General features: G+C 38.8%; 1 protein-coding gene and 13 non-coding genes across 14 annotated transcripts in view; 1 reads left to right on the forward strand and 13 right to left on the reverse strand.

Annotated features, from left to right (window-relative positions):
• Positions 1-24,831, forward strand: part of LOC137183673 (nuclear receptor ROR-alpha A-like) — a 105,961-nt gene that overhangs the window by 30,434 nt on the left and 50,696 nt on the right. The window lies entirely within an intron of this gene.
• Positions 11,192-11,264, reverse strand: trnav-uac (transfer RNA valine (anticodon UAC)). The gene has a single exon. It is a non-coding gene; the product is annotated as a tRNA-Val (tRNA).
• Positions 11,722-11,794, reverse strand: trnav-uac (transfer RNA valine (anticodon UAC)). Its single transcript has one exon. It is a non-coding gene; the product is annotated as a tRNA-Val (tRNA).
• Positions 12,710-12,782, reverse strand: trnav-uac (transfer RNA valine (anticodon UAC)). Its single transcript has one exon. It is a non-coding gene; the product is annotated as a tRNA-Val (tRNA).
• On the reverse strand, positions 13,592-13,664 carry trnav-uac (transfer RNA valine (anticodon UAC)). The gene has a single exon. It is a non-coding gene; the product is annotated as a tRNA-Val (tRNA).
• trnav-uac (transfer RNA valine (anticodon UAC)) lies at positions 14,161-14,233 on the reverse strand. The gene has a single exon. It is a non-coding gene; the product is annotated as a tRNA-Val (tRNA).
• Positions 14,960-15,032, reverse strand: trnav-uac (transfer RNA valine (anticodon UAC)). Its single transcript has one exon. It is a non-coding gene; the product is annotated as a tRNA-Val (tRNA).
• Positions 15,226-15,298, reverse strand: trnav-uac (transfer RNA valine (anticodon UAC)). The gene has a single exon. It is a non-coding gene; the product is annotated as a tRNA-Val (tRNA).
• Positions 15,784-15,856, reverse strand: trnav-uac (transfer RNA valine (anticodon UAC)). The gene has a single exon. It is a non-coding gene; the product is annotated as a tRNA-Val (tRNA).
• Positions 16,899-16,971, reverse strand: trnav-uac (transfer RNA valine (anticodon UAC)). The gene has a single exon. It is a non-coding gene; the product is annotated as a tRNA-Val (tRNA).
• trnav-uac (transfer RNA valine (anticodon UAC)) lies at positions 17,285-17,357 on the reverse strand. Its single transcript has one exon. It is a non-coding gene; the product is annotated as a tRNA-Val (tRNA).
• trnav-uac (transfer RNA valine (anticodon UAC)) lies at positions 17,623-17,695 on the reverse strand. Its single transcript has one exon. It is a non-coding gene; the product is annotated as a tRNA-Val (tRNA).
• On the reverse strand, positions 17,970-18,042 carry trnav-uac (transfer RNA valine (anticodon UAC)). The gene has a single exon. It is a non-coding gene; the product is annotated as a tRNA-Val (tRNA).
• trnav-uac (transfer RNA valine (anticodon UAC)) lies at positions 18,469-18,541 on the reverse strand. Its single transcript has one exon. It is a non-coding gene; the product is annotated as a tRNA-Val (tRNA).

Genomic DNA, 24,831 nt, shown 5'->3' on the forward strand with positions numbered 1-24,831 from the left:
ACATATTTGAGTCTACAGTGTACATATGTACCGCCTGTCCTGATGCTGTTTGTTGAACACTTTACAAACAGCTCTGAGGGTTGGTGTTACATCAAGGTTTCATCAGCCAGATATCACAGAGCAACAGTACAAAGCTCCATCAGGAGCCTGAACGCAGCGTTTGGTTCGTCTGCCTCTGCAGCACCGAAACTGTCAGAGAAAAATCAAAGGCCCGACACGTTCCTGTTCAACAGCAGCCAAGAAAATCCAGAAAAAAACAACCAACCCAACAACATGTAAATAAATATATAAATAAAGAAATATATAAAGCAGAGTCAGACAAATCTAACGCAGCCAAATCCCATCAGAGGATTCAGAATCGGTCCGAGCAGCGTGATCGTATCTGAGCTTCAGAGGACGAATCGACGGGAAAAAGCGTTACAACAACAGTTTACAGCTCGTCTTCACACAGATATTAGTTATGTTTCCATTAAATTAGAGCTGCAATGATTAGTTGATTAATCAATTAGTTGCCAACTTACATTAATCACCAACTACTTTGATAATTGGTTTTTGGGGGAAAAATGTCCAAATTCTCTGATTCCAGTTTCTTAAATGTGAATATTTTCTGGTTTCTTTAGTCTCTGTGACAGTAAACTGAATATCTTTGGATTGTTGACATTTGAGGACGTCGTCTTGGACTTTTAGAAACACTGATTGTTATTTTATGGACGGAACAACTAATTGAACTGATTAATCAAGAAAATAATCCACAGATTAATTTATAATGAAAATAATAGTTCACAAGTATATATATAACTACTAAAACTACTCAAAAAGTACAATTACATCAGTGATTAGTGGTAGTTGGAAGCCTGACAGTGAGCTCTGCCTGAGAAGACAAACTCAGGGAAAAGATAACAGAACAGAATAAAACACACGTTATTTACTGCATCGGCCTGAATATAAGACAATATTTTATTCTTGAGAACGTGGAGGTTGTCTTACTGTCGCATGTTTACAACATCAGCTCTTCATTTTGAATGGAGAGAGTGTTGCATCATGGGTTGTTTGTAGTATTAATGTCGCTAGGCTAGTGAGTTTCCGCCACTGTGTTTATAGTGAGAATCAGTCGGCGCTAAAAGTGTTTGGTTAGCTTAGAGTTCCTGAAAGCTCGTGTTTTAAGTTCCTCTGCCAAAGAGGAAATAAATTCAAACAATAAATGACATCATATAATCATCAAACCCAAACATCAGTAACATCTCACTCAGAGGACAGACTTACATTTGATTACACAGTTAGCGACTGTGTTTAACTTCTGCTAATGTTAGATTGGTTTAATCCAAGTGAGCAAGAAAGCATTTGCAAGTTCATCAGCAGTTGGGAATTTTAATTACTAATATTTAAACATTATTTTCATATAACTGCTGCTTGCAAGTCTAGTTTAAAGATTGGATGACAGTGTGAACGCTAACGTTACACCAGCCTGATGGATACCTACACCTTGTTTATTCCACTTGCATTTCATAATCAATAATCAAAACTGTTATTATCATTATTATTATTATTAGTAGTAGTAGTAGTATGTAACCACTGTCTCAGGGAAACTTTCAATCAATCAATCAATCAATCACTTTTCACACAGAGCAGGTCAAGACCGAACTCTTTAATTTATAGAGACCCAACAATTCCCCCATGAGCAGCACTTGGTGACAGCGGTAAGGAAAAACTCCCCTTTAACGGGTAGAAACCTCAAGCAGAACCCGGCTCTTGGTGGGCGGCCATCTGCTTTGACCGGTTGGGTTGAGAGAGAGAAAGAAAGAGGGAAAGGGGGGGGGGGGGGGGGGGGGGGGTCAGAATAACAACAATCATAACAACAACGACAACAGCAACAGCCAGGGAAGGACGCCATCAGGACTGTGAAGGACCGCGAAGGCTCGGCCCAGAACCCGGGGTTTCCTGTGAGATGAGAAAGCACAAAAAAAAACTCAGGGGAAGAAGCAAAGTTAGTGACATGCATTGATGTTACATGAATGCATACAGATGGAGAGGAGGAGGAGGAGAGAGGAGCTCAGTGCATCATGGGAAGTCCCCCAGCAGTCTAGGCCTATAGCAGCATAACTAAGGGCTGATCCAAGGCGAGCCTGGTCAGCCCTAACTATAAGCTTTATCAAAAAGGAAAGTTTCCCAGCAAGATGAGTGTGAAAGCGTGTCGTATCTTTTTTACATAAAACAGCTGTTGGAATATTTGACATCGTCTCATAATCAGCGTCGTCGTCCTGGATATTTGGATCAATACGGTGATTGTGGCTGATTTATTATTGATCTCAGTCAGAGCCAAATGTTTCTGAATTATTCTGAAAGGTTTTGTTTGGTAAAATTTTGTTAAAGCACCTTTTCTAATTTGACAATTTTTTATAATTTGCATTAAATCTGATGGCAGGAATGCACCAGTTATATTAATGGTTTAATAAGATGGGAGGTCAGCGCTTTGCTCAACAGCACTTTGGCAGTTAAGCAGTTAAATATTTTTATTTCAGCTGAGCTTCAAACCTGCGACTGTCTTCATTCTCACAGGAGAAATGTGTATGTGTGTGTGTGTGTGTGTGTGTGTGTGTGTGTGTGTGTTAGTTCATGAGAAAGTAAAGAGACAGTGACAGAGCACCTGGTGTGAGTCTTTGTACAACACACATACTCGCTCAGTGTGTGTGTGTGTGTGCGTGTGTGTGCCTGTGTGTGTGTGTGTGTGTGTGTGTGTGTGTGTGTGTGTGTGTGTGATAGATGCAGTGCACAGCCTCAGGTAATAATAGCCATGATGGATTCTCACCTGAAAGATAAAGATGTGTTGGAGTCCAGCGCTGCTGCTGCTGCTGCTGCTGCTGCTGCTTCGCTCCGGTTCCGGCCCGAGCCCGGGGAGATACTGATGATCCACCTCCACCCCTCCCCCCCCCACACACACACCTCCCCACACACACTACCACCATCAGTCATCAGCTAACAACACTGTTTTTAGGACAACAGCATCAATTTGCTCTTAACATGCAGTTGATTCAGAGAATGGTGTGTGAGTAATATATGATAAATAACATTTAAGTATCAGTTTCCTCTGTGTATTATGATATTATTAACAATATCAATGATATATTACTAGATTAGCATTTTCAGCCGACACGCAGATTCATTTTGTACTTAAATTCTCTTTCCAGAAGCAGTTTGTGCAGTTCTTTTGTTTTAGTTTTGATATATGTTAGATATATTTTGTCTAATTTATCGCCTGCATCCGAGCTTTTGATGCCTTTTTTTGAGCTGCAGTGGAACATTTGTGTTCCACTGCAGCTCCTTTTATCCGTAAACAGAAATTATTAGTTTTGACCACTTAATAGTATTCATATTGTACATAACACTCAATAAAAATAGACTTGAGTTGATAATACTGTATGTACAATATATTTGATGTATCTTCAGTCCTCTGTACATTATTGTACCGTGTCATAATTTCAATATCAGCGTCTCCAAAGTTTAGCAAAAAAACAGAAACATGCACACAAACCAAAAAACGACGGAGGCGAAATGAAAAAGCAGTTTGTGTGACATCAGAGCTGATGACGTGTCTCTGTCTATTTACACCGTAACGCTACGATTAACCACACATTCATCTCACAGTCTGACAGCCTGAAACTGATGTTTTACAGTCTGACACATCCTGCAGTGTGACGTATCATAAACTTACACCATGACAGTCGAAGTGCTGCCTAAACTTACACCCTCTGTAGAGAGTTTGCGTGACTGACCAGAAAAATGATTTGCATAAAGTTGAACATGTTTAACTTTATGCAAATGAGGTTGAAATTCATCTGGAGACTCTGTAGCGATTTCCCGAAACACCGACAAACAAAAAGTGAGGTGCTGGTGGGACAGGAAATTTAGTCTTGACTGTGAAGGAGAAGATCATCACTACAGTTTGGCACAAAGTCACATAAATTGTTGGAAAATGTCGTTGTACAACGTCTGTGAATAAACAGGCTACTCGCCGGCTCGCGGGCGGTAACGGGCCGCCAGCGAAGAGCGAGAGGTGATAGAGGTGATGTGTTCGGCATTCAGTTAGAGGCGGTAAATAAATTTCAATCAGGAGAGACTCAGTTTTACATTGTGAACGGTGTTTATTGAACAGCATGATAATGAATGTAAAAGTCTTTGGCGATTAGACTCCATTGTGAGGGGGCGATGAATGCATGAATAGGAGTCTAGACACTGGTGGCGGTGATGGAGAGAGTCATTCACACTAGTTTGACTCCAAACAGCCGATATACTAACCGTAATGACGTGCAGCTACATAGAAATAGACGCACCAACCGTGTTCTTTGTCATAGTGAGTTTGTGTTCAACTCAACATGAAATGCATTGAAATAATTGAGAATCATCCTCTGTGGACCATGAATATCTCTGACATACTGAGTGACATATGTTTCATTGGATTCATGTTTAAAGTGACTGAGGATGGAGCTCGTTCAGTCTCGTACTGGAGTGATACCGCAGTGATGTTGTTCTGAGTCATTTGTCGGGTCAGCAGTGAAACTTCGGATTCCATTTTTCTCAGCGTTCCTGGGAGCTGTGCAGCCTGCGGCCTTCGCAGAGCAGCAGAGATATTTCAGATGTTTCAGGAGTCTCCTCGGGGGACGAGGAGCCGGCCTCTCTCTCTCTCTCTCTCCGTCTCCTCTGTCCTGTTTTTAGCTGCTGAATGTCTGGAGACGCTGCTGTGATTTATTCAGCCTCTCCGCTGCTGCTCAGGTGAGAGTCGACTGTACCAACAGGATGAATGAACGGCTGTCACACCTGCTCACACACACACACACACACACACACATGCAGGTTTATTTTAGTCTGAAGACAGAACAGACAGGACTGTCTCTTAGATTATTGACTGAACATCCACTGAAGGCTGACTGAGCTGTGAGCCGGTTTACATTTAGACATTTAGTCTTAGAGCAGGTGAAACATGAATGACTCCATTCAGGAGTCAGTGGCAGCAAACACTGAGAAGTGTAAACACTGAAAGCAGCTGAAGTGTCAGTTAAAGCTGTAAAACTGAAAGACGCTGAATTGTAATTAGAGATTATAGGACTGACAGAGGTTGAACATAACATCACTGTAAGGGGTTGAAGTGTCGTCTTCAAGTTTGAAGCACTGAAACACGTTGATGAGTCATTGACTTTGTTTTTAAGTTCTTTGAGGAACTGAAATTTATATATTGTAAAGTCAAGAGGTTGTGATGTTAGTGAAGCTGTAAACAGAACCGTGTTCCCGCTCACTACGGTAGCCATGGCCTTCATGATGAAGCAACCCAGTCACCAGAAGGTTGGCATTGAACATTTCTGCAAACCACAGAAACGCTGAATATATACGTTTCAACACGTGAATTACGTATCATATCAACATTTCTACAAACGTAGCATATTAATATTTCTACCCATTAAATAATGATGTTTTATGGTGTGACAATGCTGTGGTTAAGGTCTGGTTAGGTTTAGACACAAAGACCACTTGGTTAGGGTTATGTTTTTATTTAAGCCGTTTTTATTTTAAGGGTCAGGGTTAGGGGTTAGGGTTAGGTTAGGGTTAGGGGTTAGGGTTATGGTTAGGGTTGGGGTTAGGGTTAGGGGTTAGGGTTAGGTTAGGGTTGGGGTTAGGGTTGGGGTTAGGTTAGGGTTGGGATTAGAGTTATGGTTAGGGTTGGGGTTAGGTTAGGGTTAGGGGTTAGGTTAGGGTTATGGGTTAGGGTTAGGGTTATGGTTAGGGTTGGGGTTAGGGTTAGGGGTTGGGTTAGGCTTGGGGTTAGGGTTATGGTTAGGGTTAGGTTAGGGTTGGGGTTAGGGTTAGGGTTAGGGTTAGGGTTATGGTTAGGGTTATGGTTAGGGTTAGGGGTTGGGTTAGGGTTGGGGTTAGGGTTAGGTTAGGGTTATGGTTAGGGTTAGGTTAGGGTTATGGTTAGGGTTAGGGTTAGGTTAGAGTTAGGGTTATGGTTAGGGTTAGGTTAGGGTTAGGGTTATGGTTAGGGTTGGGGTTAGGGTTAGGTTAGAGTTAGGGTTATGGTTAGGGTTGGGGTTAGGGTTACTGTCTCACTAAAAAAAAGACGGTTTTCTCGCCAGAAAAATGGCTGCAAGTGTCCTGGCGTCTCGCTAAAAACACCCGCTTTTGTCAGTTGAAACAGGAAGCGGACATTGGTTTCGGTTTCGAGGTGGTCTCGAACCGTGTTCTCAGCTGATTTCCAAACATCCACCTGCCCCTCCTCCTCCTATATAGGAAAGATTGACTCATATAGATCACATGTGAACTACATCACTTTAGAAATGTTGATATGATACGTCTTGTTGAAATGTTAATATGCTACGTATTTCACGTGTTGAAACGTAGATATTCAACATTTCTGTGGTTTGCAGAAACGTACAGTGCCAACGTTTTATTCTGGTGACCAGGCTGGATGAAGGAACATGTGATCCAGTGCAGCGGTGTGACTCTCTGACGTGTTTTTAATAGTTTCTGGAACAACAACGGAGGAATAAGATATATCAGATTGTTAGTAGATCAGTTCATTGTTGGTTTGGATCCAAACATGAGATTTGTTGACAAGAAGAAAAATATAGAAAATCACTAGAATTATCTTTTAACCATATTTTATTCATCATAACCACAATGTTTCACCAACTTTCACTGTAGTTGCCTTGTGTAAATATTAGAAAGCAAGAATTTGAAATTATCACTGAACATAATCCTGAGTCCAGCATGTCTTTAAGGTTGGAGAGAAGGTTTTTTATTTTAAGAGTCAACATCTGCCAGCTTCCTGTGGAGATGAAATAGATAATTGCAAGCTGATACAGATGTGAAGCTGACACACTGAGGCACAATATTAAACTCTGTCAACAAGAAAAAAAACTACCTGACATCGATGACACTGAGTCAGGCAGAGCAGGAAGCATCTCCAGGACGAGATGATGAGATGAGCTGCTGCACTGCTGACGTAATTACAATGTATTACATATTACAATATGTTACTTATAGTAAAATGTGCAGGGTGTGTGTGTTCCAGTACACCCACCGTTGCTGCTACAACATGAGAACACATCTGTATTAAATCTTATTAGGCAGAAGTCACATTTACCCACTTTTTCACCTCCCAGTTCAATAAAAACAGTTCACATCTCTGTATGAATCCCTTCTGGTTTCTGTCCCTCTGTGCAGTATCTTCCTGTTCCTTCCTCTCGCAGTCGCAGCTCTTACCAGATTCCACCCAACAAACTCCCATCGCAGTGTTTATTTCGGTCGCCCGCGGCAAGGATACGGATAAAAGGATTAACTTATCGTCTACCAGTTTAGAGCTCTTAAACTCAGCCTGACGGCCCCCCTGAAAATTGAAAAGATGGATGCCAGCGAGGCTCCATTCAGTACACGTTAAATTAATTTCCCCTGTTCATTACACAGAGGAGCGTTGATGTTTAAAGCCTCAACAGTTTGGAGGTTGAAAGGCAAAGCAAGTTTATTTATACACCACATCTCTCAGCAACAAGGCAATTCAAAGTGCTTTACATAAAACATTAAAAACATTAATGTAAAGTGCAAAAGAAACACATCATAAATACGACCAAATACAGTCATTAAAGAGCTGCTGTAAGAGAACAGAGAATAAAAACAAGCTGAAATAGAATAAGACATAAAACACAAGAATAAAAGTTACAGTTCAGTGGAAGAAATTAATAATTATTTGATTTAATAAAAGGCAAACAGAAAAGTCTTCAGCCTTGATTTAAAAGACGAAGAAGAAGAAGAAGAAGAGAGTTGCAGCAGATATTTGGAGCATAAAAACTGAACACTGCTTCTCCAGGTTTAGTTTTGGACTCTGGGGACAGAAAGCAGACCTGATCCAGACCTGATCCAGACCTGATCCAGACCATCTGAGAGGTCTGGATGCTTCATAACGTAGCAGCAGATCAGAAATGTCTTTTAAACTAACAGCAGTATTTTGAAATCAATTCTCTGACAGACAGGAAGATCTGAGAACTGGAGTGATGTGATCCCGTGATCCACTTTCTTGGTCTTAATGAGGACTCAAGCTACAGTGTTCACGTCAACATCAAAGTATTAATTATGACTGAGAAACTCAGATTTTTTTGAAAGCTCTGATATATCCGACTTGACGCTCAATAACACAGAAATGCCTGAAAACCATAAAAACATGGACGCCAAAGTCCATCATTCAGTGTAATTAAAGCCAGATTTAATGGACATAATGTAATTTTGTCAGTTGACATGAATGCTTGCAAAATCCTTAACATGGAATTTTTCTGATGTAACCTGTGAATGTCTGGAGCTTATAGGCAATGGTTGCAAAAAACATAAATATTGAATAAACAACGATATTACAATCCGTCCTTATCTAAACATATAAAGCGAGACACACAACAAACAAACTGTTCTGAGAAGGTTCTGCTCCAGAGCTGGATTTGTACATATTAATCAGAGTTACACATGTTCATTGGATTTTGATATATTATATTCAATAAAAACAAAGGCATACCTAGAAAGATATGGACATTTTCAGGATTTATTGCAAGAATAAATGAATGTCTTGAATGGCTGCAGTTCACATCTCGATCAAAACACCAAAAAAGTGAAATTGATTCAATTTACAGACACAAAAAAGAAAAGAAAAGCAGCAAATTCTCTCATTTCAGAAGCTAAAACCAAGTAATTAATATTGTCATAACTTTATCATTTGACTAATCAATAATCCAAAAATGTTTTTGTGATGACTCATCAATAGATCTCACTGTAAAAAACTGAGGTAAACAAACAAACAAGCATCAGTAAACAGACAAACACACACAGCAGCAGCTCATCACTGACACCCAGTCTGTTCCCAGCAGATGACGGTGTTACATAATGACTGTCTGATGTAACACACACACACACACACACACACACACACACACACACACACACACACACAGTTTCATCACTACGAGCCACTACCAACACATTACACGCTCATTTCATACAGTGGTATTATAAAAATAGAGATTATAGCTGCTGTAAAAAAAAAAAAAAAAGAAAAAATCATTTTTAAATTAAAACTTCTCTCTTTTCATAAATATATTTTTGATGACTCATCTTCAACTTGGTATGATTTGGGACGAGTCTCTGACCCGTCATATAAAACAGCACCTAGACTGTTAGCTAGTGATGCTAGCTGTTAGCTTTCATTTGGCAAAAACTGTGTTTACATTTGCAAAGAACGTGATGATTTATTAATTTCTCCCGTCTTATTCTCCTTCTGTGATTATTGCACCATAATTACATAGCCACGCCCACTTTTGAGTGATCCAATCACATCTGTCGGATTGTATTTAAACGCCTCTTGCAACTAAACTCTGCCCACATATATTGTGTCACATGACTAGAGGCACTCTAACCTCTGTTTCACTGTGACTTTAAGGATAAAAGATTAATTGATTAATAAACGTTACTTACAGCCCTCCTGTTGTGTCATATAGGCTTCAGAAATAAACTGAATAAGTAAGTTTTCTTAGTTTACTTCTGTATACTGTGTATTTAGTATTTTTTATTTAGACTTTTGGACATGATTACTCATCACTGTCAGCGGTATCAAGCGTTCAATCAGCTGAACGTGCACATCAGCTGCCTGCTGAAAGTCACGTCCTCATCGGACAGGACGCACTTTTAGTCACATCTTATCAAACATCAAGATCTGATCTCGCATCACAAAGCATCACATGAACGATGTGAGAAAGTCACACACTGTTTGTTCTGCTTGCGCCAGAAAAACACTCTGCAACACTTTCACCTTCAGTGACCTGAAAGGAATTTCCATTCATCTTCAACCTGAACCTTAAAGCTCAGGGGAGGATTATTTAATGTTACAGTAGCTTTGAGATGAGTAACTCTGTAGTAATAATAATAATAATAAACTTTATAGGACGTTTCAAAACAGAGTTACAAAGTGCTTTACAATAACAAAACACAGAAGATTGAAAATAAATAAAACACAAAGTATATAAAGTAATAAATAATTCACTGAAAAGCAATTCTTAGTTTGTAAAAAGGCAAAGTCTCTATTGCATCTACTCTCATCTGTCAGTCGCTGCTAGTCGTCACAGTTAACACGGTTAATGTCAGATGTAGGAGCTCCGGTTGAAAAAGTAAAGGTCACTTTTATGGTCGTTCATAACTGGTTCTTATGACATGTTTCCCATTGTCCAATAAACACGTCTGAATGAGTGTGAAGTCACCTCATGACTTGTTCACAACTAGCCGATACAGGAAGTAAAAGATTGAAAACTCTGATTTGCAATGAAAAAGCAGCCAAAGTGAAGCACGGGAATGTAAAACACCAGTATGACACCAAAAACTGCCACTAAAAAGACTGTAACGTTAAAAGATATATGTTTGATTTGACTCATTTGGATGCTGAAGCTTCATATTAGCTTCAGATAAACTTACTTCCATTGTAAATGCATTATGAAGGGATCTTCCTCTTCAGTATGAACAGGAGGATTTGTGAACCCGTCCTTTACCTAACACGTCTACAGTTCAGTCACATGTAAAGCCATGTACTGTATATGTATATATGACTATGTGACAGAGATTCAGGTCATGTGTGTGTCATGTAAATAATGTGAAGTAAATCTGTTATGAAACCACAGAGATGGAATCACACACAAACATGTACACAGTTAGAATATCTTCAGTCTGTCAGCGTCACGTCTGACTGCAGAACAGAGCAGCAGTTAGTGTTGAGATAACACACACAAACACACACAAACACACACACACACACAAACACACACACACAAACACACACACACAAACACACACAGTCACAGGGTTGTGTTTACCCCTGAGGCCTTTACACACACACACACCCAGATCTTGTCAGCACTGGATGAAAACCTACTGTAGTGTCACTTGTCAAGAGAAATGCAGCTTTGTTTATTAATTAACTGCAATTTATTATTAAGTTCGTCCTGAATTTTATCATTTTTAAGAGTGATTTGACTTTTGGCTGTTTTTTTACATCAGTATATTAAGGCTGAGCTCAGGTTAGTATTTTGGTTAATTTAAGGTTTAGTTCAGGCTTCTTTTTGATTGTACTGTTAGATAACACAACTGGTTTGAGTCATGCAGCAATATGTCAGAGTTCTGGTTCCACTGGGGTTTGAACCCAGGACCTTCTGCGTGTAAAGCAGACGTGATGACCACTACACTATGGAACCACTGCGTTGTGATATTTTCAGGTCTAATCTGTGTATATAAGTGTTTCTGACTATAGTCCAGCAGTCAAAAGTGGTTTAGGTCAATTTATTTTAGTTTACAGTAAAGAAATAAATTAGTAACATGAGAGAAGACTGTGAGAAAGAAGGACTCAGGGTTTCTTATTTTATGAAACTAGATGATCTTTGATGCGGCTTTGTCTCAGTAAGTTGGGCAGGAGGTCCCCTAATCAGTAGGTTGGTGGTTTATTTCCCGTCCACATGTCAGTGTCCTTGTTCAAGATACAGAACCCCAAACTGTAGTAAAGAAACTATAAGCAAAGATAAGGAATAACAGCATTTCTGGTTGAATTGAGGTTAAAGCATTTTTAGTTGCAGCAAGCATTAGGTGAAGCGTTTGGTTACATGCATCTGTTGACTCTACAATTGACTTTAGCAGTCTGACAACATGACAGAGTTCTGGTTCCACTGGGGATTGAACCCAGGAACTTCTGCGTGTAAAGCAGACGTGATGACCACTACACTATGGAACCACTGACATGAGCCTTTTTCTACTAAAATCACACATTTTTATGTCACTTCTTGTGAAATGTGACAGGCCTCCTTTTAGAAATGAGACTATAAATGTCTATATTTATCAAAAGTGTGCATTTAGTTCAGGCTGTTATGTATTTATTTAAGCTGAGGTTGCATCAAGTATTTCTAAAGGTTATTGATGAGCTCTACATTTGAGGATTCCACAACGAACTGTAAATCATGCAGCAGTTTGACAGAGTTCTAGTTCCACTGGGGATTGAACCCAGGACCTTCTGCGTGTAAAGCAGACGTGATGACTACTTTATTATGGAACCACTGACATGTAAAGTTTTATAATATAATCTGGGTACAGAAATGATTCTGACTGTAGTCTAGTGGTGAAAAGTGGTTTAGGTAGAGTTTTTCCTTCAGTTTACAGGAAAGAAATAAAAAAGAAAATTAGGGAAAACCACATTTTGGTTTAATTTGAGCATTTATTTAAAGCTACCTTTAAACCTTTTTGTTTTCAATCAATCATACACCTGTTTACACCACAATTGATTGTAGTAGTCTGGCAACTGTTTAGGTCAAGTATTTATAACCCAGGACCTTCTGCGTGTAAAGCAGACGTGATGACCACTACACTATGGAACCAGGGCTTTTGTTTATTTATACCAAAACCATGTAATTTCCACCTAAACACTTCTTGTGATATGTGACGGGGATGTGTTTTGAAATTAGACTATAAATGTCTATATTTATTAAATAACATTTAGCTCAAGCCTAAATTTATGTAGTAGATTTTGGTAACATATTACAACAGACATTGCACCTTTTGGTTGAGCTGAGGTGCATCAAGTTTTTCCTAAGGTAATTGTTGTATTTGTGTATTCCACAAGTGACTTTAATCATGCAGCAGTTTAAAAGAGTTCTGGTTCCACTGGGGATTGAACCCAGGACCTTCTGCGTGTAAAGCAGACGTGATGACCACTACACTATGGAACCAGGGCTTTTTTTTACCAAAACCACACGTTTTCATGTAATTTCCTCTAAAACGTGACAAGCCCAGTTTTTTAAACTATAAATGTTGATGCTGACATAGACATAATATCATCATTAAAAACAATATGTTGCATCCCAACACTGTTCCATACTTAGATACTGGAACACTTCCAATCTGCTGTCACTTTTATTTGTGAGAACCACTGACATGAAATTCTTTCTACTAAAACCACACATTTTTATTTAATTTCTTTTGAAAGGTGACAAGTCTATTTTTTTAAATGAGACTATAAATGTCTATATTTGTCAAATAGCAAAACAAAATGTATTTAGCTCGAACCTAAGTTTATTAAGTAGAGTTTAGGTAACATAATAGGGAGGATGTTGTATATTTTGGTTGAGCTGAGGTTGCATCAAGTTTTTTGTAGATAGTTGTCAAACTCTACATTTGTGAATCTCACAACTGACTTTAGTCATGCAGTAATTTGACAGAGTACTGGTTTCTCTGGGAATTGAACCCAGGACCTTCTGTGTGTAAAGCAGACTTGATGATCACTAAAATATGGAACCAATGTACTATGATGTTTTCAGGTCTAATCTGTGTATAGAAGTGCTTTTGACTATAGTCTAGCAGTCAAAAGTGGTTTAGGTCAATTTGTTTTAATTTAGATTTAATTGATTTAGAGTAATGAAATAAATTAGCAACATGAGGGAAGACATTGAGAAAGAAGGACTTCACATTTTGGTTGAGTTACAATTGAGTAGGGCAGCCTGTCAACTCTAGTCATGAGGCAGTTCTTATGACAGAGTTCTGGCTCCACTGGGGATTGAACCCAGGACCTTCTGCGTGTAAAGCAGACGTGATGACTACTACACTATGGAACCAGGGCCTTTGTTTTTTTCATACCAAAACCACACATTTCATATAATTTCCTCTAAAATGTGACAGGCCCAGTTTTTTAAACTGAAACTATAAATGTTGATGCTGATCTAGACATAATCTTATCATTAAAAACAACATGTTGCGTCTCAACACTGTTCCATACTTAGATATTGTAACTCTTACAATCTGCAGTCACTTTTTGTTGTGAGAATATGTTAGTTAAGGTTATATTTACATCAGGTTTTCTTAGTTTATGAAACAGGATTAGCTTTGTTGGTTCCACAATTGACTTCAACCAAGTTAAGGTGATTACTGGTTGTGATTACAGAACCCCAAATTGCAGTAAAGAAATTATAAAAAAAAAACAAAAAAACATAAGGAACAATGACATTGCTGGTTGAATTGAGGTTAAAGCTTTTTTAGTTAAGTAAAGTTTAGATTATATGCATTTGATGACTCTACAACTGACTTTAGCAGTCCGACAACATGACAGAGTTCTGGTTCCACTGGGGATTGAACCCAGGACCTTCTGCGTGTAAAGCAGATGTGATGACCACTACACTATGGAACCACGGACATAAGCCTTTTCCTACTAAAACCACACATTTTTATGTTACTTCTTGTGAAACGTGACAGGCCTACTTTTTTAAATAAGACTATAAATGTCTGTATTTATCAAATAACAAAACCAGTTGTATTCAGCTCAATCCTAAATTGAAAACACCTTGTTGATTGCACAATTGATTTGAAGTATGGGACAAAATGACAAAGTTCTGGTTCCACTGGGGATTGAGCCTAGGACCTTGTGCATGTAAAGCAGACATGATAACCACCGGATTGTGAACTTCTGCTTATTAAGAAGTGTTCATGATTAATCTGTGTATAAAATAAAACACTACTATAACATTTTAATACTGGGTTCCACTGACAGATACCTGCAGGCCTCCAATCTGCAGGTATGAAAACATTTTGTGCTAGTATTAATGAGAATATCTTGGTTAAGGCAAGATTTAGATCAGGGTTTCTTATTTAATGAAACAAGATGATCTTTGATGCGGCTTTGTCTCAGTAAGTTGGGCAGGTTGTCCCCTAATCAGTAGGTTGGTGGTCTAATTCCCGTCCACATGTCAGTGTCCTTGTTCAAGATACAGAACCCCAAACTGTAGTAAAGAAACTATAAGCAAACATAAGGAATGACTGCATTTCTGGTTGAATTTAGGTTAAAGCATTTTTAGTTGCAGCAAGCATTAGTTGACTGTACAATTAACTTAAGCAGTCTAACATCATGACAGACTTCTGGTTCCACTGGGGATTGAACCCAGGACCTTCTGCGTGTAAAGCAGATGTGATGACCACTACACTATGGAACCACCACACGATAACATCTTATGATGTAATCTGGATATAGAAGTGATTCTGACTGTAGTGTAGTGGTGAAAAGTCTGGCAACTGTTTACAGTATTAGTTAGAATATGTAAAGGGAAGGTCTTTGTTACTAAAGGGAAGGACACACCTTGCTGATTGCCCAATTGATTTGAAGTATGGGACAAGATGACAAAGTTCTGGTTCCACTGGGGATTGAACCCAGGACCTTCTGCGTGTAAAGCAGATGTGATGACTACTACACTATGGAACCAGTGGCTTTTGATTTTTTATACCAAAACCATACATTTTCATCTAATTTCTTGTGAGACATGACAGGCCCAGTTTTTAAACTGAAACTATAAATGTTGATGCTGATCTAGACATAATTTTGTCATTAAAACAATATGTTGCATCCCAACACTGTTCCATACTTACATACCATAACTCTTACAATCTGCAGTCACTTTTTGTTGTGAGAATATGTTAGTTAAGGTTATATTTACATCAGGTTTTCTTAGTTTTGGAAACAGGATTACATTTGTTGGTTCCACAATTGACTTCAAGCAAGTTAAGGTGATTACTGGTTGTGATTACAGAACCCCAAATTGCAGTAAAGAAATTATAAGCAAACATAAGGAACAATGACATTGCTGGTTGAGTTGAGGTTAAAGCATTTTTAGTTAGGCCAAAGTTTTGACTACATGCATTTGATGACTCTACAATTGACTTTAGCAATCTGACAACATGACAGAGTTCTGGTTCCACTGGGGATTGAACCCAGGACCTTCTGCGTGTAAAGCAGACGTGATGACCACTACACTATAGAACCACCGCATTTAAGCTGCTACTTATTAAGAAGTGTTCAGTAGTGATCTGGGTTTAAACTAAAACACTGCTATAACATCTAAACACAGTGGGCTCTTCTCATTTCTCTATTTTGTGCCTCCTCGTCTCCTCTGAGGATGTTTCAGTTCCTAAAATGCATCTCGAGGAGAGAGGAGCGAGGATGCACACGTGTATCCTTTGCGGAAGTCTTTTCGTCACCTGTGCCGTGATGTATAAAAGACACAGCAGGAATATACAACCATTTGTAGTGTGTGTGTGCATGTGTGTGTTAAATAAAAAATAACAACATATGACATCCGTGCATTCCTGTCACATTATACCACGTTGTGATTTGAATTAAAAGTATATAAGTTGCCATGAACACTGTTATGCTCATCTGACATAGAGCATAAAATATAGCGGCTGTATGCTGTAGGCTATAACACAACAATGGACAGATGAAGCAGCTGTGCCAAACATCATATTTAAATGACATGACGGCTCTGAAGCAGGGATGTCTCATTATGTTAAATGCCTGTTGACTCGCCTCCTCTCTTCCTCGCCTCCTCCGCTCGTACCTCAGGTGGGAGGGAATAAGAGGCGAGGAGAGAAGACGAAGGAAGGAACTGAAGATGTACAAACTGAGAAATGAGAAGAGGGGAGTGTTCCACTGACAGATACTGTGAAGCTCCAGTCTTCAGATATGATTTAAAACACACCGTGTTAGTGAGAATATGTTGGTTAAGGCTATATTTAGTCTTATTTTATGAAACAGGATTATCTTTGTTGGTTCCACAGTTGACTTCAAGCAAATAAAGGTGATTACCTCTGCGTGTAAAGTAGATGTGATGACCACACTGGAGCAACTGTATTGTGACCTTCTACTTACTAACAAGTGTAAGAAAAGATAAATGCACATCTCCAATCTGCGGGGCTTTAGTTACAGCCAGCTTTAGGTTTCTGACACAGTTTTTCCTCTGATGACCATAACATCACACATCTGTTGAATGGAGCAGTCTGTCAACTCTAATCACATGACAGAGATCTGGTTCCACTGGGGATTGAACCCAGGACCTTCTGCGTGTAAAGCAGACATGATGACCACTACACCATGGAACCACTTTACTGCGATTTTTTTCTGATCTAATCTGAGTATAGAAGTGATTCTGATTGTAGTCTAGTGGTGAAAAATGGTTTAGGTAGAGTTTTTCTTTTAGTTTACAGGAAAGAAATATGGAATTAGGGAAAACCACACTTTGGTCGAGTTTGAGCATTTTAGTTAAAGTTATCTTTAGATTGTGGTTTTCCTGCTATTATCATACAATCATACATTTGTTAACAGTATTAGTGAGAATATGTTAAGGCAAGGTTTAGGTCAAGAAATACCTAGTTGATTGCACCATTGTTTTGATGTGACAAGATGAGAGAGTTCTGGTTTCACTGGGGATTGAACCCAGGACCTTCTGCGTGTAAAGCAGACGTGATGACCACTACACTATGGAACCACTGACATGAGTCTCTTTCTACTAAAATCACACATTTTTATGTCACTTCTTGTGAAATGTGGCAGGGATGTGTTTTGAAAGTAGACTATAAATGTCTATATTTATTAAATAACAAAAAAATATATATTTATACAGTAGAGTATAGGTACAGAGAATTTTGTACCTTTTGGTTGAGCTGAGGTTGCAGCAAGTTTCTCCTAAGGTAAGTTGAAATCTTAGTGGATTCCACAACTGACTTTAGTCATGCGGCAATCTGACAGAGTTCTGGTTCCACTGGGGGTTGAACCCAGGACCTTCTGCGTGTAAAGCAGACGTGATGACCACTACACTATGGAACCAGGCCTTTTGGTTTTTTATACCAAAACCATGTCATTTCCACTAAACCGTGGCAGGCCAAACTTTTAAACTGAGGTTGTCCCCTAATCAGTAGGTTGGTGGTTTAATTCCCGTCCACATGTCAGTGTTCTTGCTCAAGATACAGAACCCCAAACTGCAGTAAAGAAACTATAAGCAAACATAAGGAATGACTGCATTTCTGGTTGAATTGAGGTTAAAGCATTTTTAGTTACAGCAAGCATTAGGTCAAAATTCTTGTTACATGTGTTTGTTGACTGGTTCCACTGGGGATTGAAGCCAGGACCTTCTGCGTGTAAAGCAGAGATGATGACCACTACACTATGGAACCAGTGGCTTTTATGATTTCATTCTAAAATGTGGCAGACTGTATGTTTAAAGTGAGACTATAAACGTTGATGCTGATCTAGACATAGTCTTGTCATTAAAAACAATATGTTGCATCCCAAGACTGTTCCATACTTAGATACTGTAACTCTCACAATCTGCAGTCACTTTTTGTCATGAGAATATGTTGGTTAAGGTTATATTTACATCAGGTTTTCTTAGTTTATGAAACAGGATTACCTTTGTTGGTTCCACAATTGACTTCAATCAAGTTCAGGTGATTACTGGTTGTGATTACAGAACCCCAAATTGCAGTAAAGAAATTATAAGAAAACAATTGCATTGCATTTTTAGTTGGGCCAAAGTTTTGATTACATGCATTTGATGACTCTACAATTGACTTTAGCAATCTTACAACATGACAGAGTTCTGGTTCCACTGGGGATTGAACCCAGGACCTTCTGCGTGTAAAGCAGACGTGATGACCACTACACTATGGAACCACTGACATGAGCCTTTTTCTACTAAAATCACACATTTCTATGTCACTTGTGAAACATGACAGGCCTCCTTTTTGAAATTAGACCATAAATATCAAATAACAGAACAATGTGTGTTTAGCTCAAGCCTAAATGTATGTATTTATTTAAGCTTAGGTTGCACTTAGTTTTTCTTATGGTAATTGTTGAGCTCTACGTTTGTGGATTCCACAACTGACTTGGTCGACCTGTAATAATAATTAAATTAATAATAATAATCTAAACATGTAGATCTGACCAAGCAATCTGATTGGTCAACAAGACATTTAGAACATGCTTAAATCAGCATGACAGCACACCTAGCCGTGCTCAAATGAAAAAAGCCTCATCACTAAAAATATCACTCCACTTTTCATAAGAACTACAGACCATGATGTTGCACTAACAACAACAGTCACTAGACGACTGGTGGTTGATTTGAATTGTGGAGATATGTGAACTTGGCAAACTTGTTTTTTTCTGTTTCCATTTTCAGCTGTAACTGTAACGTTTGAAGATATTTAGTTAAACACGGTGGTCCGACCTATCTGACGTTTCTGTTGACTTTTTTTCATGTATCGGGTTGCTTTGCTGGCGTCTTTGGCTAGTTTTGTTTGGTTTTGTGGGGGAATCTGCAGTGAAAACCCAGAGTGGAGTTTTGAATTGTCTTTCTTTTATGTTTGTGAAACTGGATTGAACTGAACTGATTAGGAGTTGTGGGGAAAACAAAACTGACCTTTTGCTGAGTGGATTGAACTCTGAGACTGAGACGAGTTACACTCACACACGCTGAAAAACCTGAACCCTTCTCCACTCTTTATCGTTATCTGGCACCCCCACACACAGCAAAACTTAACCATTTTCCCTTCAGTTGAGAGTATATTTAGCTTCCACTCCTGCATCCTCCATTAGCTGTGCTGGTGCTACGGCGCTGCTAGCTTAAAAATGTCTGTGAAGTTTGCGGAAGTAGTAGTTAAATCTGTCCATGGAAAAATTATTTTTTTCAGCGGATATCGTAGTTACAACAAGATTGAGCTAGCAAAGCAGTTTTGTGTTTATATGTGAGGTATTTATTCAATTTGGGGAATCCCACGATCTCTAAAAAGCATTAGCTGAAGTTAGCTAGCTGAGTCAACAGGGACTAGAAATCGTCTCTATTGCTAGGCCGTTACTAAGGGTCGACCTACTTGCTGGAGTAGTAAACTAGGTTTCATTACATAGGAGTCTGCTGACATGAGTGATTGTTTTCCAGGTATTAGTCATACTCCATGTATTTCCGATATTAATACATTTTGTTTATATCCTTTATTTTGTTGGTAAATGTTGTATAATCGATGCTTACGTAAGCGCCTCGTTCCTGACCGCATCACTGTCGTGCCAACAATGACGGTAAAACAAACCCTCGAGTGTAATATTGTTTAATGGTACAAGAGATGAACGATGTATTTTAAGATCCTCCAAAGATTTAAACTCACAGTCTCACTTTTCCCTGATCTGCTTCGCAATTGAGCTCAACTGTACTTTGTTATCACTATGTATTGTACTCTGTACTGTCTGCCATGTGCAGCACTGTCTGTTCATGTCTATGGGGGCCCTGAGGGCGGGAAGGAGATGGCGTGTGTGTGTGTGTGTGTGTGTGTGTGTGTGTGGTTTGGGGAGGGGGCACAGAAGGCTGAGCAGCATGTTTTCTCTCAGTATGGAGTCCAACTGGAGCACCGAGAGGCTCAAGACCCCTATTTAATATATTTAATAAGCATGGGAGGGGATGCTGTGTGTGTTTGTGTTTGTGTGTGTGTGTGTGTGTGTGTGTGTGTGTGTGTGTGTTGCTAAAGGGCCGATGGCTTTGTAATAGCAGACTGAGCCACTCCAACAGTGAAAACAGTGTTTGCAGAGTTCACATGGACAGATCTTTCCTGGATCCTGGATGGAGAGCAACTTCCTCATGTTACATGCAGATAAAACAGAAATGACGGACCTGCACTGTGCAGAAGAGGCTTGAAATGGGGCGATGATTTTTGATTCTGACCTAAATGTCTCGACTCATTTCTGTAAACAAAACAAAGATGGCCGTCTGTCAGCTCACAAGCAGCACTAGGATTAGATCTTATCTTTCATTCCAGGATGCAAAAACCCCAAATTTGTGTCCTCATTTCCAGCCAGTTTGATTATTATAACTCCTTGATCAGTGAACTAGATAATATGAGCATATATCTCCTCTTATGGCCTCCTTGCACTGGTTCTCCTCCTACTGGGCATGTGCGGACGACAGATGAGCAAGTCAGCCACAGAAAACCAGTGAAGAAGAAACGGTATACTGTTTCCTTTTCCGTGGTGGCTTCCTGACATTTAGTTTGCATCACAGCATTCAACAGAGCATTTGCTCTGCTGTGTTTCTTGGTGAATTACAACCACATATAGATCAGTGGAATAGTGTGAAACCATTGGCAGGAACGTGTTTCATGTCACCTGCGTGCACGAGACAAACAAGCGCTACGAGAGGTCCGAGACTCCACAGAGAACCTTTGATGCAAGGTTTAGATGCACTCAGAGAGTATTGTGATCAGCCAGAGCACATCTGGAAGTGTTCTGGTTCACATTGTAAATTCCATCTGTACATCCAGCAAGTTGAAAGATCAGCTAACTCCGCCTCTTACAAGTTTAATAAGTTTATTCAGTTTAGCACCCAATTAAAACCATAAAAACATACAAACAATAAGAACATATGCCATGAGATAAAGGTAACATAAAAACAAAACACAGGCAACAAGGTACCTCAAGAAGAAACGAACGAACAATCACTTCACATCACAGACGACTCACACTACTAGTTTAAACAAGTCTGGCTATAAAGCTACAAAGTAGTAGCGGTCGGTTAGCCAAAGCTGAAAGGAAAACTCTTGTGATATTTGTCTTCTTGTCAACAAATCACGTGCAGATATATATTATGCATATAAATACATCATTGCAATGAATTAGGGAACATACACATGTGCACACACATGTAAATTGATTGTCATGTGATGTAAACACTGTTGTTGTTGAGAATGTCACTATTTATTAAGAGCTTTATTTAATTAATGTATTTCCGGTAGTGATAACATATCACTACCGGAAATTAGCCTTGGCTAGAAATCCTATATGTAATACATGTTTCATGTTATTTTAACATGTTACATGTTGCATTGACAACTAAACTAATTAAAAAAAAAAAAAGATATGTTGGTGTAGCATGTTGTGTGGTTGGACTGTGGATTTCAAGATCCTGTAAACTCTGCAACAGTAGACAAATGCTGTGTACTGTATATCTGAACATGTGTGTACAAATACACACATATTACAGTTCTTTTTCTTTTCTTTATGATATTTTTTCTGCCTCCGTCTGTAGCCGAGGGGTAGAAGGTATAAGGTGAAGGTGGGGATGAGCTGTTTTTATTTGTTGTGTTATTTCCGTAATGTAAAAACTCTGATCACAGGTGTGAACACGTGTGTGTTTTTGATGTTATGTTCTTTGAATGAGTGCATTTAACAAATCAAAACTAATCACATGTGCAGACTATTATGTGATATATCTTATTCCTCTTCCATCACTGGGTGACGCACCGTCCTGCTGCCAGAAATACTCACAAGAACACCAAATGTGAATTTATCCGCCGCTGAAAATAGAACCCCCAAAAGTACAATGCAATATTCTGTTTATATGTTTAAAAGCTTGTGTAGCAACAGTGTTTGATCCTTCAGATCTGATGCTCTCACTGTCCACTGAGAGGACTTCCAGATAAAAGCAGAGCAGGGACTTTTAGCGACCGCAGTGGCGTGTTACGGCCGCTTTGGCTGGTTGCTGGTACTTCCCCAGCTCTTATACCTGCAGAACACAGTGTTTCAGCTGCTTCGGTTGCAGCAGCAGCAGCAGCAGCAGCAGCGGTGTGTCCGTTTGTGTTTGGCTGCTGGTGATAAGCTGCTGTTCTTTCATGTGTCGCTGTCTGAGGTGGCAGCAAACGTTACTGCGGTTAGACAGGAAACAACTACCAGGAGCCCTGAGAGTGTGTGTGTGTGTGTGTGTGTGTGTGTGTGTGTGTGTGTGTGTGTGTGTGTTTGCATTGTACTGTTATCATATGGAAACCTCATATATCATCCTATATGCTCATGAACTTCAGTTTCAGTGTGATTAGAAGAGTTTTAGAATACAAATGTAATGACTTTAAAAACAATAGTTTGACATTTTGGGAAACACACTCATTCACTTCCTTGCTGAGAGTTTGATGAGAATATTGAGACGCTTTCATGTCTGTAGGTGAAATGTGAAACTACACCCAGCAGCTGATTGGCTCAGAGCAGTATGAAGAATAAAGGAGGTTCCAGCACACAACCCCTGTAATACCACAAATTTTAATGTGTGTGTGGATTAAACATACAGAAGGTCCTGGGTTCAACCCCCAGTGGAACCAGAACTCTGTCTCATTGTCACGTGACTGTGGAGTCAAAATGTAAGATTGTACGGTGAACAAAGGGAAATTTTGATTTAAATCTATCTGTAATCAAAATATGTTCAACAGGCTAAAACCACCAAACATGTTACAAGATAAATTTACAGTTTTAAGGTTCAGAGCAGAAAACAAATGTATAAGAGAAAGTCTGCAAACTGGAGGTGTGGAGATTGGAAGATGTGGGTGATTACCAGTCAGGGAAGGTCTATTATAAGACACTGAGTTGCATTGTGGGACATGTAGGATCCAGTGTTTTTGGAGTTTGACCCATATATATATATATATATATATATATATATATATATATATATATATATATATATATATATATATATATATATATATATATATATATATATTAATTTGCCAGATTAACAATTTAAAGAGAAGAAATAAGTGGATATTATTGGTGTAACATTCACACAAGAAGTATTCAGATCCTTTACTGCAGTAAAAACTACAAATACAGCAAAGTATAAATACTCTATTACAAGTAAAAGTCCTGCATGAAAAATCCTCCTACAGTAAAAGTACATAAGTATTATGAGCTTGATGTAGTTAAAGTATTGCAGTAAAAGTACATAAGTATTATGAGCTTGATGTAGTTAAAGTATTGCAGTAAAAGTACATAAGTATTATGAGCTTGATGTAGTTAAAGTATTGCAGTAAAAGTACATAAGTATTATGAGCTTGATGTAGTTAAAGTATTGCAGTAAAAGTAGTGGTTTGGTCCCTCTGACTGATATATTATTATATATGACATCATTAGATTATTAATAGTGAAGCATCAGTGTTAGAGCAGCATGTTACTGTTGTAGCTGCTGGAGGTGGAGCTAGTTTACACTACTTTATATACAGTTAGCTAGTTTAGTCCAGTGGTTCCCAACCTAGGGGTCGGGCCCCTCCAAAGGGTCAGCAGATAAATCTGAGGGGTGGTGAGATGATTAATGGGAGAGGAAAGAAGAAAAAACAAAGTTCTGATACACAAATCTGTTTTCAGTTTTTGGACTTTTTCTCTAATCTTTGATTTTTGCTGAAATATTGGATCATTTGAACATTTATTGAAATGAAAGCATGTGAGAAGTTTAGAGGGAAAAATCACTATTTGGTGGAGCTGTTAACAACTCATAGACATGTGAAATGTGACCCTGACTACACACTGCTTTTTGTAAGACGTCAAAAGCCAAAAAGGTTGGAAACCACTGGTTTCATCTTTAACAATGTGTTGTATTTTAAAAGCTTGTTATATTATCCATTGTGTCAAATCTTCATGTGAAAAGTAACTAAAGCTGTCAAATAAATGTAGTGGAGTAGAAAGTACAATATTTCCCTCTGAAATGTAGAAAGTAGCATCACATGGAAATACTCAAGTAAAGTACAAGTACCTCAAAGCTGTACTTAAAAGTCAAAAATGTGTTTTTCTTCCTGTTCAGTTGGATGTTTGAGCTTCTCTGTGCAGAATGATGTTTGTGTTTGTTTTAACATCCATCAGCTGAAGGTCGAACGTTTCTCTGAGCTCGTTGAAAATCCAGTTTTTACGATTTGCACGATTTATGACATCACGACTAGTTTGGAGCCCGTCGTGGTCCAATATTCAACTCACACAAGTGTGATGTGGAAAACAAACACTGAGAATGAACTTTAAACATCTGGTGTGAAGTAATAAACTTTTTGAAATGAAATATATTTGCATATTCATAGATGCTGGAATTTTTAATGAGGGAGAAGGACTAGATGTCATTTCAGGGATTTTAACTTGGTAATTACACTTTCTTGGGGGGAAAAATCACA

Source organism: Thunnus thynnus, chromosome 1 (assembly GCF_963924715.1).
Source record: "Thunnus thynnus chromosome 1, fThuThy2.1, whole genome shotgun sequence".
NCBI classification, from domain to species: domain Eukaryota; kingdom Metazoa; phylum Chordata; class Actinopteri; order Scombriformes; family Scombridae; genus Thunnus; species Thunnus thynnus.